The sequence below is a fragment of the Zea mays genome, chromosome 1 (genome assembly GCF_902167145.1).
Source record: "Zea mays cultivar B73 chromosome 1, Zm-B73-REFERENCE-NAM-5.0, whole genome shotgun sequence".
NCBI classification, from domain to species: domain Eukaryota; kingdom Viridiplantae; phylum Streptophyta; class Magnoliopsida; order Poales; family Poaceae; genus Zea; species Zea mays.
The window spans coordinates 177720829-177736947 of NC_050096.1; positions in this window are offsets into that span (position 1 = coordinate 177720829).

The window sequence follows — 16119 nt, forward strand, 5'->3', positions numbered from 1 at the left end:
TCCCCCTTTTTGGCATGAATCGCCAAAAACGGAATCATTAGAGCCGTCGAAGTGCTTTCTTCCTCTTTGGTCAAAATAAAAGAGTTAAGATTATACCAAAGACGAAGTCCGGTCCTTTTGCTTTGGGCTCTTAGTTTCTCCCCCAAAGACAAAGTCCTTTTCTTTGATGCTCATGCTTTTCTCCCCCTAGAACGGAGAGTTGCTTGGAGCGACGGCGAAGGATGAGTTACGTAGTGGAAGCCTTTGTCTTCGCCGAAGACTCCAATTCCCTTTCAATACACCTATGACTTGGTTTGAAATAGACTTGAAAACACATTAGTCATAGCATATGAAAGAGATATGATCAAAGGTATATAAATGAGTTATGTGTGCAAGTTAACAAAAGAAATTCCTAGAATCAAGAATATTTAGCTCATGCCTAAGTTTGGTAAAAGTTTGTTCATCAAGTGGCTTGGTAAAGATATCGGCTAATTGATCTTTAGTGTTAATGTAAGAAATCTCGATATCTCCTTTTTGTTGGTGATCCCTTAAAAAGTGATACCGAATGGCTATGTGCTTAGTGCGGCTATGCTCGACGGGATTGTCGGCCATTTTGATTGCACTCTCATTGTCACATAGCAAAGGGACCTTGGTTAATTTGTAACCGTAGTCCCGCAGGGTTTGCCTCATCCAAAGCAATTGCGCGCAACAGTGGCCTGCGGCAATATACTCGGCTTCGGCGGTGGAAAGAGCGACCGAATTTTGCTTCTTTGAAGCCCAAGACACCAAGGATCTTCCCAAGAACTGGCAAGTCCCCGATGTGCTCTTCCTATTGATTTTGCACCCCGCCCAATCGGCATCCGAATAACCAATCAAATCAAATGTGGATCCCCGAGGGTACCAGAGCCCAAACTTAGGAGTATAAGCTAAATATCTCAAGATTCGTTTTACGGCCGTAAGGTGGGATTCCTTAGGGTCGGATTGGAATCTTGCACACATGCAAACGGAAAGCATAATGTCCGGTCGAGATGCACATAAATATAGCAAAGATCCTATCATCGATCGGTATACCTTTTGATCCACGGACTTACCTCCCGTGTCGAGGTCGAGATGCCCATTAGTTCCCATGGGTGTTTTGATGGGCTTGGCATCCTTCATCCCAAATTTGGTTAGAATGTCTTGAGTGTACTTCGTTTGGCTGATGAAGGTGCCCTCTTGGAGTTGTTTGACTTGGAATCCTAGAAAATACTTCAACTCCCCCATCATTGACATCTCGAATTTCTGAGTCATGATCCTACTAAACTCTTCACATGTAGACTCGTTAGTAGACCCAAATATAATATCATCAACATAAATTTGGCATACAAACAAGTCATTTTCAAGAGTTTTAGTAAAGAGTGTAGGATCGGCTTTTCCGACTTTGAATCCATTAGCAATAAGGAAATCTCTAAGGCATTCATACCATGCTCTTGGGGCTTGCTTGAGCCCATAAAGCGCCTTAGAGAGCCTATAAACATGGTTAGGGTACTCACTGTCTTCAAAGCCGGGAGGTTGCTCAACATAGACCTCTTCCTTGCTTGGTCCATTGAGGAAGGCACTTTTCACGTCCATTTGATAAAGCTTAAAGCCATGGTAAGTAGCATAGGCTAATAATATGCGAATTGACTCAAGCCTAGCTACGGGTGCATAGGTTTCACCAAAATCCAAACCTTCGACTTGTGAATACCCCTTGGCCACTAGTCGAGCTTTGTTCCTTGTCACCACACCATGCTCATCTTGCTTGTTGCGGAAGACCCATTTGGTTCCTACAACATTTTGATTAGGACGTGGAACTAAATGCCATACCTCATTCCTAGTGAAGTTGTTGAGCTCCTCTTGCATCGCCACCACCCAATCCGAATCTTGGAGTGCTTCCTCTACCCTGTGTGGCTCAATAGAGGAAACAAACGAGTAATGTTCACAAAAATGTGCAACACGAGATCGAGTAGTTACCCCCTTATGAATGTCGCCGAGGATGGTGTCGACGGGGTGATCTCGTTGGATTGCTTGGTGGACTCTTGGGTGTGGTGGCCTTTGCTTTTGCTCATCCTCCTTTTCTTGAACATTTGCATCTCCCCCTTGATCTATGCCGTCATCTTGAGGTGGCTCATTTGATTGATCTTTTTCTTCATCAACTTGAGTCTCATCCTCATTTTGAGTAGGTGGAGATGCTTGCATGGAGGAGGATGGTTGATCTTGTGCACTTGGAGGCTCTTCGGATTCCTTAGGACACACATCCCCAATGGACATGTTCCTTAGCGTAATGCATGGAGCCTCTTCTTCACCTATCTCATCAAGATCAACTTGCTCTACTTGAGAGCCGTTAGTTTCATCAAACACAACGTCACATGAGACTTCAACTAGTCCAGTGGACTTGTTAAAGACCCTATATGCCCTTGTGTTTGAGTCATAACCAAGTAAAAAGCCTTCTACAGTCTTAGGAGCAAATTTAGATTTTCTACCTCTTTTAACAAGAATAAAGCATTTGCTACCAAAGACTCTAAAATATGAAATGTTGGGCTTTTTACCGGTTAGGAGTTCATAGGATGTCTTCTTGAGGATTCGGTGTAGATACAACCGGTTGATGGCGTAGCAAGCGGTGTTGACCGCCTCCGCCCAAAACCGATCCGAGGTCTTGTACTCATCAAGCATGGTCCTTGCCATGTCCAGTAGAGTTCGATTCTTCCTCTCCACTACACCATTTTGTTGAGGGGTGTAGGGAGAAGAGAACTCATGCTTGATGCCCTCCTCCTCAAGAAAGCCTTCGATTTGAGAGTTCTTGAACTCCGTCCCGTTGTCGCTTCTTATTTTCTTGATCCTTAAGCCGAACTCATTTTGAGCCCGTCTTAAGAATCCCTTTAAGGTCTCTTGGGTTTGAGATTTTTCCTGTAAAAAGAATACCCAAGTGAAGCGAGAATAATCATCCACAATAACTAGACAGTACTTACTCCCACCGATGCTTATGTAAGCGATCGGGCCGAATAGATCCATGTGTAGGAGCTCCAGTGGCCTGTCGGTCGTCATTATGTTTTTATGCGGATGATGAGTGCCAACTTGCTTTCCTGCTTGGCATGCGCTACAAATCCTGTCTTTCTCAAAATGAACATTTGTTAGTCCTAAAATGTGTTCTCCCTTTAGAAGCTTATGAAGATTCTTCATCCCAACATGAGCTAGTCGGCGGTGCCAGAGCCAACCCATGTTAGTCTTAGCAATTAAGCAAGTGTCGAGTTCAGCTCTATCAAAATCTACCAAGTATAGCTGACCCTCTAACACTCCCTTAAATGCTATTGAATCATCACTTCTTCTAAAGACAGTGACACCAATATCAGTAAAAAGACAGTTGTAGCCCATTTGACATAATTGAGAAACAGAAAGCAAATTGTAATCTAGAGAATCTACAAGAAAAACATTGGAAATAGAATGGTCAGGAGATATAGCTATTTTACCAAGACCTTTGACCAAACCTTGATTTCCATCCCCGAATGTGATAGCTCGTTGGGGATCCTGGTTTTTCTCATAGGAAGAGAACATCTTCTTCTCCCCTGTCATGTGGTTTGTGCACCCGCTGTCGAGTATCCAACTTGATCCCCCGGATGCATAAACCTACAAAACAAGTTTAGTTCTTGACTTTAGGTACCCAAATGGTTTTGGGTCCTTTGGCATTAGACACAAGAACTTTGGGTACCCAAACACAAGTCTTTGACCCCTTGTGTTTGCCCCCAACATATTTGGCAACTACCTTGCCGGATTTGTTAGTTAAAACATAAGATGCATCAAAAGTTTTAAATGAAATGTCATGATCATTTGATGCACTAGGAGTTTTCTTTCTAGGCAACTTAGCACGGGTTGGTTGCCTAGAGCTAGATGTCTCACCCTTATACATAAAAGCATGGTTAGGGCCAGAGTGAGACTTCCTAGAGTGAATTCTCCTAATTTTGCTCTCAGGATAACCGGCAGGGTATAAAATGTAACCCTCGTTATCCTGAGGCATGGGAGCCTTGCCCTTAACAAAGTTGGACAATCTCTTAGGTGGGGCACTAAGTTTGACATTGTCTCCCCTTTGGAAGCCAATGCCATCCTTGATGCCCGGGCGTCTCCCATTATAAAGCATGCTACGAGCAAATTTAAATTTCTCATTTTCTAAGTTGTGCTCGGCAATTTTAGCATCTAGTTTTGCTATATGATCATTTTGTTGTTTAATTAAAGCCATATGATCATGAATAGCATTAACATCAATATCTCTACATCTAGTGCAAATAGACACATGCTCAACGATAGATGTAGAGGGTTTGCAAGAATTAAGTTCAACAATCTTAGCATGTAGAATATCATTTTTATCTCTAAGATCGGAAATTGTAACTTTGCAAACATCAAAATCTTTAGCCTTAGCAAGCAAGTTTTCATTTTCATTTCTAAGGCTAGCAAGAGAAATGTTTAATTCTTCAATCCTAGCAAGCAAATCATCATTATTATCTCTAGGATTGGGAATTGAAACATTACAAACATGTGAATCAACCTTAGCATTTAAACTAGCATTTTCATGTCTAAGGTTGTCAATCATCTCACGGCAAGTGCTTAGCTCACTAGATAACTTTTCACATTTCTCAATTTCAAGAGCATAAGCCTTTTTAACCTTAACATGCTTCTTATTTTCCTTAATAAGGAGGTCCTCTTGGGAATCCAAGAGGTCATCCTTTTCATGAATAGCACTAACCAACTCATTTAATTTCTCCTTTTGAGCTATGTTAAGGTTGGCAAAAAGGGAACGCAAATTATCCTCCTCATCACTAGCATTATCATCACTAGAAGATTCATATTTAGTGGAGGAGTTAGATTTAACCTTCTTCCGTTTGCCGTCCTTTGCCATGAGACATTTGTGGCCGACGTTGGGGAAGAGGAGTCCCTTGGTGATGGCGATGTTGGCGGCGTCCTCGTCGTCGGAGGAGTCGCTTGAGCTTTCGTCGGAATCCCACTCCCGACAAACATGGGCATCACCGCCCTTCTTCTTGTAGTACCTCTTCTTTTCCTTTCTTCTCCCCTTCTTGTCGTCGCCTCGGTCACTGTCACTAGATATAGGACATTTAGCAATAAGATGACCGGGCTTACCACACTTGTAGCAAACCTTCTTGGAGCGGGACTTGTAGTCTTTCCCTCTCCTTTGCTTGAGGATTTGGCGGAAGCTCTTGATGACGAGCGCCATTTCCTCATTGTCGAGCTTGGAGGCGTCTATTGGTTGTCTACTTGGTGTAGACTCCTCCTTCTTTTCCCTCGTCGCCTTGAATGCGACCGGTTGAGCTTCGGATGTGGTGGGTTCGTCAAGCTCGTTGATTTTCCTCGAGCCTTCGATCATGCACTCAAAACTTACAAAATGCCCGATTACTTCCTCGGGGGTCATTTTAGTATATCTAGGATTACCACGAATTAATTGAACTTGAGTAGGGTTAAGGAAAATAAGAGATCTTAGAATAACCTTAACCACTTCGTGGTCATCCCACTTTACGCTCCCGAGGTTGCGCACTTGGTTCACCAAGGTCTTGAGCCGGTTGTACATGTGTTGTGGCTCCTCCCCTTTGCGAAGCCGGAACCGACCAAGCTCCCCCTCGATCGTTTCCCGCTTGGTGATCTTGGTGAGCTCATCTCCCTCGTGCGCGGTTTTGAGCACATCCCAAACCTCCTTGGCGCTTTTCAACCCTTGCACTTTGTTATACTCCTCTCTACTTAAAGAGGCGAGGAGTATCGTTGTCGCTTGAGAGTTGAAGTGCTCGATTTGGGCCACCTCATCCTCATCATAATCCTTATCCCCTACGGACGGTACCTGTGCACCAAACTCAACAACATCCCATATACTTTTGTGGAGTGAGGTTAGATGAAATCGCATTAAATCACTCCACCTAGCATAATCTTCACCATCAAAAGTTGGTGGTTTGCCTAATGGGACGGAAAGTAAAGGTGCATGTTTAGAAATGCGAGGGTAGTGTAGGGGGATCTTACTAAACTTCTTACGCTCTTGGTGTTTAGAAGTTACGGAGGGTGCATCGGAGTCGGAGGTTGATGTTGATGAAGTGTCAGTCTCGTAGTAGACCACTTTCCTCATCCTCTTTTGCTTGTCTCCGCTTCGATGCGGCTTGTGGGAAGAAGATTTTTCCTTCTTCTCTTTGTGGTGAGAAGAAGATTTCTTCTCCTTCCCTTTGTTGGAGGAGCTCTTCTTTTTCTCCCTCCGTTTGGTGCGGGACTCTTCCGATGAAGTGCTCCCGTTGCTTGTAGTGGGCTTTTCGCCGGTCTCCATCTCCTTCTTGGCGTGATCTCCCGACATTACTTCGAGCGGTTAGGCTCTAATGAAGCACCGGGCTTTGATACCAATTGAAAGTCGCCTAGAGGGGGGGGTGAATAGGGCGAAACTGAAATTTACAAATATAAACACAACTACAAGCCGGGGTTAGCGTTAGTAATAAAGAAACGAGTCCGCGAGAGAGGGCGCAAAACAAATCCCAAGCGAATAATCAAGTGAGACACGGAGATTTGTTTTACCGAGGTTCGGTTCTTGCAAACCTACTCCCCGTTGAGGAAGCCACAAAGGCCGGGTCTCTTTCAACCCTTCCCTCTCTCACACGATCCACGGATCGAGTGAGCTTTCTCTTCTCAATCACTTGGAACACAAAGTTCCCACAAGGACCACCACAAGATTGGTGTCTCTTGCCTCAAATTACAAGTGAGTTTGATTGCAAAGAAAGGATCAAGAAAGAAGAAAGCAATCCAAGCGCAAGAGCTCGAAAGAACACAAGCAAATCACTCTCTCTAGTCACTATGGCGTTGTGTGGAGTTTGGAGAGGATTTGATCTCTTTGGTGTGTCTAGAATTGAATGCTAGAGCTCTTGTAGTAGTTGGGAAGTGGAAAACTTGGATGCAATGAATGGTGGGGTGGTTGGGGTATTTATAGCCCCAACCACCAAAAGTGGCCGTTGGGAGGCTGTCTGTTCGATGGCGCACCGGACAGTCCGGTGCACACCGGACAGTCCGGTGCCCCCTGCCACGTCATCACTGCCGTTGGATTCTGACCGTTGGAGCTTCTGACTTGTGGGTCCGCCTGGGTGTCCGGTGCACACCGGACCGGTACTGTTTGCTGTCCGGTGTGCCAGTATGGGCGCGCCTGACTTCTGCGCGCGCTGCGCGCGCATTTAATGCGCTGCAGGTAGCCGTTGGCGCGGAGGTAGCCGTTGCTCCGGAGTTGCACCGGACAGTCCGGTGCACACCGGACAGTCCGGTGAATTATAGTGGACTAGCCGTTGGAGTTTCCCGAAGCTGGCGAGTTCCTGAGGCCGACCTCCCTTGGCGCACCGGACACTGTCCGGTGTACACCGGACAGTCCGGTGAATTATAGCGGAGTCGCCCCTGGAAATTCCCGAAGGTGACGAGTTTGAGCTGGAGTCCTCTGGTGCACCGGACACTGTCCGGTGTACACCGGACAGTCCGGTGATCCCAGACCAGAGGGCCTTCGGTTCCCACTTTGCTCCTTTGTTGAATCCAAAACATGGTCTTTTTATTGGCTGAGAGTGAACCTTTTACACCTGTGTAATCTATACACTCGGGCAAACTTAGTTAGTCTAAATGTTTGTGTTGGGCAATTCAACCACCAAAATTATATAGGGACTAGGTGTAAGCCTAATTCCCTTTCACTAACGCTAAGACTGTAGCTTTTACATATATATATTTTGTATTAATTACAAGGCCCAACTCCAACGATCTATGGTTCTAGATTTATCTTGGTCTTGTAGTTGGGGTTGCCATAAGACTGGTGTCCACGCCGAGGTGAGCGGTACGGGTGCTGAGTCCCGACGGGAGCGGGGGAACCATCATCTAGGTGACGACGTTCCGCGCGCTCAGCCCACAGCAGGGCGATCTCAGCACGAGCTCTACTCAGCTCGTCTAATGCATGGTCCAGCTCCGTGTTTAGCACAGCGACTAGGTTGACTGTGCTGCTCAACCTAGGATTGTCCTCACCGACAGGTGAAACAATCACGCCTCCTGTGCTGCCAGATGGACGGCGGGGGTAATACTTCAGGTCAAGACCGTCAGCTACCCCACCGAGAACCGAGCAGTAGTGCGAAAGCGCACGCCGTGCAGCATCTTGCATGGCCGCCTCAGCTGAGTCCTGCTCAGAGATAGAATAGTGCTCTGAGCAGGCCTCTGCACCCTGGAGACTGTTCTTCGGACGGCGCACCAAGCAGGTCGCCTCCCAGCGGTTCGGGTAGACCCCGCGACTATGCTGGTAGACCACACAGCGATACTCGATGGACCAAGTACGCCGGTTAAGTGCTCGGCGTAGCAGGGTGTCGAGCGCATCGTGGAAGTGACACCCGCGAGCAACGTCGCGAGTGATGGGTCGAGCAACCCATCCTTCCGGCTCCTGGTCGGCAGAGAAGTCGGTGTCGTGGCTCGAGCTGTCGTCGCCACCTCCGTCGTCTGGGTCTCCTCCAGCAGTTACTCCAGAGGCTAGGGCGCCCAGTGGTGGTGCAGGGGGTGCCTCCAGGGGAAGCACAGGGGAGCAGCTCCTCATAGACTCTATCTCCTGGTGGAGCGAGAAAGAAGAGCCCTGCTGCTCCTGTCGTCGACGTTCCTGCTCCTCATGCAGGCGGTGGCGCAGTCTCTCCAAGTGGCTGGACTGTCCGGCCACGGGACGGCGAAGCGGACGCTCAGCAAGGCGGGAGGGTAAGAAGGGGATGACGGACTTTCGTGCAGTGTGTCTAAGTCGAGCCATCTACAAAAGACACCGCAAGCAAAAGAGTGAGAACAGAATCAATATGACCAGCAAGTAATGAACCATAAATAAATGAAGGATTAGAATAAAACATAATTTTCAGCAAGGTATAATATATAGTAGAACATAGGTTTGGTCGGTATGACCAACTTTTGAAGGGATATCAAAGTCAAGGCAGGGACAGAGGTCTATAGTCCTTAAAACGACCATTCTATTCTAGGCTAGCGGTCCTACAGTCAGCACGGCTTTGATACCACTTATGTCACACCCGGTTTTAGAAGGCAAACCGAATGCGAACCATGTACGTGCCAGGATCAGTTATTCACGTACACAGCAGTTACATAACATGGACATCATCACACAGTGCTCAAATAGTATTAAAAAGGGAAATAATAGTCGATTACATCATACGTCTGAGACGTCCATATAGTCCTTACAATAAATCAAAGTGCGGAAAAGAAACGTAGATAAACGCGGCCTTCACAGGCAGCCGACTGGGGGTTGCCGCTAACCCACACCTAGAACTCGTCGTAGTCTTGGAACTCCTGAAGGTCTCCTTCCACAGCTTCATCTTCTCCTGAGCAGTGGTTGCAATGCTGACAACCTGGGGATGGGGGGTTTGGTGTGTAGAGCAAGGGTGAGTACACATCAACATACTCAGCAAGTATCCTGTTTGGCTGTAGTGGACTAGCTTTATGTGGGGATAAGTCAAGCAGTTGCTTTTAGTTGGTCAGATTATTATTTACTAATAGAAAGCCAGGTTTTAGCATTAACCCAAGTTATTAGCCCGATGTACCCTTTCCAAACGGAAAGAATACCACTTACCAGCACCATAGTCATAACCAGAACCATCGATCTCATAGCCACCTGTACCATAATGTCTCTGATCAAGTACCACTAATCACTAGAGCTCCCTTGGCCGCTCATAACCGCGAGCACGGCTGATATATCAGTTTTCAAACACTCTGCAGAGGTTATGCACTTTACCCACAAGCCGTGATTCCCTTTCTGTCCGGAGAGAGCTACTCCCCATTAACCACTACCTAGGTGGCCTAGCAGGGCATCACTACGTAGCCTTTACAAAGATTCCCCGGGGTTGTAGCCACCCGTTAGGTTTCCTAAATGCACCGCACTCCTCCCCAAGGGGCGAACCCAAACTTGGCAGAGCGAGCCGCATACACCGAGCCCCATTGACGGCACGACGGCTAAGTGAACTACACCCCGGATCCTCTAATTATTCAGCTAAGGGCATCCCATTCCACCCTCATGGTTGCATTGTTTTCCTGGGCGGTCATCCAAAGAACAGGTCCTTACGGAGAGGCACTCCAGAAACCGCTCGAGCCCCCTTGAAGACCACAAGTACAACATCATAATAAGAGAAGGGAAAACAGCGTATCATAGATAATCTCATCATGTTCATTGATTAGAGTTTGAGCAATAGCATAAAGCTAAACCATAATAATCCAACCCAAATAGGTGAACAAGGACATGGATCACAAAACTAGTCAATCCTTAGGCATAAATGTGTAATGCGGGAGGTGAATTAAAGAATGAATAGGACAGAGATAGGTCAAGGGACACTTGCCTCCACCAACCGACTGCTGCTCAGGGGCTTCTCCTGCGAGTTCCTCGGGCTCTTCAACCAGATCGTTCTCTATGCGATTGCAAGCATACATACATCCATCCATTCAAATTAGGGAACAAACAGTACACCATACAAGAGAACAAATGAAGTAAATATGCATAGAATATCACATACGATAATGAACTTACCATGGTTAGAAAGAAATGGGGAAAGGTCTCGCGAGAGTTAAAGCTTATGCCCGAGACGCACTATGGGTTGATGAATAACTAGACGTCACATGTTCTAATTCCAATTGGTTCTAACAAAAGAACTAGCTACATGCACTAATGTAAACGTGACCACTTTTAGTAGATTATCATTGAATGAGATAGATGATTAGCTATACAAATTAACTAACGTAACCAATTTCCAAATTGAGACTCCTATCTTATTAATATAAACACGTGATTAGCGCACGTAGGACACGGGGGGTAGACGGGGCGTCTGGGGTAGACGGGGACACGACGGGTCGTGCCAAGGCACTGCGCACTACGCGAGCACGCGCGCGAGGCCGCACGCACACGCCACGAACTAGCCGTGCGCACGTCGGGGCTGAGTGCTAGCCGAGCTCAAAGCCGCGCGCTAAAGGCACGCTAGGCCGAGCTCGAGGCCATGCCGGGGCCGTCACGACGCGAGCAAGGCACGGCGGGGCGAGCGGGCAAGCGCGCCGGGGCAAGCGAGCACGGGCGAGCGAGGACGCGGCCGGGCGTGGGGGCGGGCGGAGCTCACCGGAGCGAGGACGGGCGCGAGCCCGGGGCGGCGCGCTGGCCGAGCGGGGCCGAGCGCGGCTCGCCGGGGGTGGCCGGGCACGGGGCGGCGCGGGTCGCCGGGGCGGGGCGGGCTCGCCGGAGCGAGGCCGGGCGAGGGCGGGGAAGGGGCGGGCTCGCCGGAGCGGACCGAGCACGGGGCGGGGCCGAGCTCGCCGGGGACGGGCGCGGCGAGGCGGGGCCGGCCGAGGTCGGGGGGCGGGCTTGCCGGAGCGCCGAGCGGACGGGGCGGGGTGGGGCGCGGGCGGCCAAAGGGCGGTGCGCCGGGGCCGGGCGGGGAACGCCGGGGGCGGCCGAGCCGGGGCAGTCCTATGGGCTCTGATACCACCTGAAGCGTCCCGATCCTTTGGGACTCAAATGTGATACAATTACTAGTCCCAAGAGGCTAGTAAACACATTCCTTACTTCAAATAGTACAGAGTTTAGATAAAAAAAATTATTACAATACCGGGGTACAAGCTCTAGAGAGCCAAATTAAGAAGCGCAGTAGGAAAAATATACTAGCCCAAACCACAGGCAGAACTGGGTGCAGACGCAGCCCTCTCAATCAAGCATAGCGGAAAAGAAGTCTTCGGCTGCTGAAAAACATAAATAAATCTGGGTGAATACACTAGGTATTCCGCAAGCCCACCCCGCTCCCGTAGAGAGAAAGAGACCTATAAGATACATGCTTTATTTGGTGTAGTTGAAGTCACTCATCATTTTCTTAGAGAAAGGCAGTTGCTGTAAGGTTTTTCCCATAGTCTTAAAAGTAACCAAAACTCAACCACCACTAAGCTTCCCGCTCCCGTGGCCTTAGTTTCTTACCCACTTCACCACACTTTTCCCTTTTTATGAACTCATAGAAAAAAAATCTCTAATTGTCATGCCATACCAGACTCGTCCATACCAGTGGACACAGACTATTCGAATAGGTTTTCAACTCTGCGCAGAGGGGTACACTTTACCCACTAGCCCGGTTTTTGCGATCTCACCGTCGCGAGACCCGAATGCCGAATCTCTTTCCTTCCTCGCAGGTCCTAACCTTAACGGTTATCCGGAAGGAGTCAGGCCACCACCATGTCCAAACCGGACAAAACTTTCCCCCTTCTTATCCTCCCGGTGCTCCCCAGCCTTCATAACCCTGAGGTTGGACCGCACGAGTTTGGATTGAGTGACTACCCACACAGTCTCAAGTGTTTGTACTATAAAGGAGTACAGGTAGTGAAAATGACAAGCCGGTCCTTATATAAGGGGACAATCCTTCTGCTCACGCCTAAACCAGCTGAGCCAACACCTTAGGCCCTCCCCTAAACCAGGGAGTCCCTGATCATCCCACTCCCAAGGTGATGAGGGTGAGTACCCTTCATCGCATAACTTTTCAAAAGGAGACTTTATTTGAAGAAACACATTGCCCTTCTTCCCGATCCACATTTCGTATCTAGAAAGTATATGCCAATGCGGGCCATCTCTCACTCACAATGCAATATTCCCCCTGAATTCCCGGCCTAGGCAGTGGTAGAGAGAATAGGTAATTTATGCATCAAGGGAAGGATGGACTTGCCTTCGTCGAAGCTTTCCTGGCACAGAAGATCTACTTCCGGAAGTTCGGGCTCCGGCCCTTCTTCCGGGGCTACGGGTTCCGGATCCGCGGTCCCTGCTTCTTCTATTAAAACAGACAATAAACAATACATCAACAGTGGTCTACTAATTGTAGTGTGTCATTTACCAACATTATTATCACTTAGGACTTTTTAGAAATTATTTGGGTAATTTTTGGTGCATAAAATATTGAAGAAAACTAATTAAATGAGAAAAAGGGTGGAAAAAGAAAAATAAAAAGAGATCTCTTCTTTTGCTGGGCTGGGGGAAGGGTTTTTGGCCCACCCCGGGCGCGAGCGCGCGCGCTTACGGCCCAGCGGCGGCCCACGAGCGAGGGGAGACGGCGCGAGTGCGCGAGGACGACGACGTCGCTGCGGGCCCACTCGTCAGCGAGAGCGGAGGGGGGGAAACGGCGTTGCGGCCAGACGGCGTGGGCGAACCGGCCGAGCGAGGGAGAAGGGCCGGTCGCCGGTGGGCTCGACGGCGGTTTGCCGCCGGTGGCCCGGTTCTCGGTCCAAGGGAGGGTGGTTTAGCACGGGCAGAGGCTGGCGATTCTAAGGGTAGGCTCAATTCGGCCAGAGGGGGTTGGGAGGGGGCTGTCCACGGGGAGGTGGCGGAGTCCCGCGACGGGGATCGCCGCCGATGGGCTCTGGGTGAGGGACTGGGGCTGGGAAGTGGTGCTTTGGGTTCGTGGCCTCGTGAGGGAGCTGCTCGGCTTACTTAATTTCTTGCTGGACCAACAGAGAGGGAGAGGGAGGAGGGGGGAGGAGGACTCACCGGAGAGGGGGAAGACGGCGGCGCTTCGCGAATTACGCTCGGGCGAGGGGAGGAGGAGAGTGGCCATTCCGGTGCAGGGAAGGAGGTGCCCGGGGCAGCCTTTTTATAGGCGCCCGAGGGGAGGGGAGCGACAGAGCTCGGCGGGCGCCGGTGAGGTGCACAGCGCCGGCATTAATGCCGCACAACGCCGCCGATGAGACTCCACGGCGGGGCGGTACCGGGCAAGGACGTTGGTCAAGGGGGGGAGGACGGGGCGGTGCCGAACTCTTCCTGTGCGGCGAGGGGACGGTGATGGAGGGGACGGCGGTGAAGGGACGGCGGTGAAGGGACGGCGGAGCGTCGTACGCGGGGAAGACGACGCGGCTGACCGGTGGATATTCTAGGTGTTGGAAAATAAAATCTAAGTGAGGTGCTTGTGATCAAACAAAGTGTATGCATACGATGAAAGAAAATCTAAGGGAGTTTTTGGAATTAGAGGATGAAAAGAGGGGAGGGGTAGATTAGGGTTTCAAACCTAGGTTAGGATTTTGGGATGTTACACTATCTCAAGAGGTGGCGATGACCTCGTCTGCGTTGGGCCAAACCTCTCGACATGGGGAGGGCCGACCCTAATGGGGATGTCCACCGAGGGCAACCCCTACTTCGTCCTTGATGACACGGAGGAGCGGGAGATGTGGGCGCAGCACCGGGCGATGACTCGGGTAAGGGGGTGTTTCCTTGTGTTAGGGATCCCTTATTTTCCATGGTGTCGTGATGTGACCTTCTTTCTTAGCAGGCGCTTATGGCGAAGTCGATGGCCAAGTCGATCTTCGTTTGTCGTGAACGCGACGTCTGGGCCGTGCTGTAGTGCCATCAGGTCATGCTGCGTCGTGTTAACGAGCAGTTGGTGCGTAAGAGTGCTGAGGCGGCAGACTTGACGGTGGACATACGTCACCGCTAGATTATGTCAAAATCTTCTAGGAGCAGGTTGAAAAGTCATTTGAGTTGATTACTTGAAATCAATTCAAAGCTCGGGTGCTACACCCATTGGGTGCACCACCCAACAGATTCAGGAAAGCCCAGGGAAGAACACTAAACTCAAAAGCGAACAATAATAACATTTGAGTTGATTACTCAAAATCAATTCAAAGCTCAGGGGCTACATCCATTGGGTGCATCTTCGGTGCACCCAACAGACTCAGGAAAGCCCAGGGAAGAATACTAAACTCAAAAGCAAACAATAATGGCCTTTGAGTTGATTACTCAAAATCAATTCAAAGCTCGGAGGCTACACCCATTGGGTGCACCTTCGGTGCACCCAACGGACTCAGGGAAGCCCAGGGAAGAACGCTAAACTTAAAAGCGAACAATAAACTCTTTTGAGTCGATTACTCAAAATCAATTTAAATCTCGGGGGCTACACCCAGGTGCACCCAATGGACTCAGGGAAGCCTAGGGAAGAACGCCAAACCCAAAAGCGCTCAGTAATGACCTTTGATTTGATTACTCAAAATCAATCCAAAGCTCGGGGGCTTGTGGGGATGGATATCCCCCGGGTCCACATGCGTATGGAAACACGTCCGGGGCCACCTAGCAGACACCCTTAGGGTGTCCTACGGTGGGCCGACCGAGAGTAACCAAGCAAAGCAAGCCCATTCTGATACAACAAAGGCCCACGTCCGAGTTAGGCGCCACGAGAGCACGAGTATGTCGGGCGTGACGGTTGTGCCCACCCGACAGGTTGAGCCTCCAGCGATAACTCGGGCGGATGAGCGCAGGAATTTCCCAAGATGTAGGAGGACGGTTCACTACAAACCGGGAGATAGGCGAATGGATTACTTTTGTCATCTGTGCGGGGATAGATATCATTGGTCGTGTATATAAGGCCAAGAGGTACCCCTACCATTTTCATCTCACCTTAGCCCACCATTCTCAAAGTCCACAACTTGTAATCTCATCCCAATACCAAAACCATCACAGGACGTAGGGTGTTACGCCTCTCGCGCGGCCCGAACCTGAACAAGCTTGTGTGTTTCTCCTGTCGTGCCACCGCACGAACCATCGAGTCATGATCGACGACGCCGTCCTGCCCTAAAAGCATCACGAGGGTTACCCCATGGTGTGCGGTCGGGTAACAAACACCGACACGGGTCAGCCCTTTCCTTTTGCGGGTTTGGTCGTCAGAGACGCAGGCGTCCGTTCCGTCTCGCTGGGTTGCTCGGCGGGGACTTGACCATCCGTCCCGCTTCGTTGGGTTGCTCGACAGGTCTTGGTCGTCCGTCCCGTCTCACTGGTTTGTTCGATGGGGGCCTTGGTCGTCCATCCCGCCTTGCTGGTTGCTCGATGAGGTCTCCTTAAGATACTCGGTTCCTTGGTACTCGTCAATTTTCGCATTCGATTTTAATATAGATATCAAATATATGTATGGGAATTCAACTTTCAATATTTTTCTCTAACCAACTATAGATTTGTATTCAACGAAACCGTGGAATATCCAACACTATCTATACTCGTAAAAAAAAAATCGACGAAACCATTTAAAATGTATTATTATCACTAACAACAAATGATTTTAATTTTAAAAACGCTACCAGAAAAAAATATGTACATTATTCAGA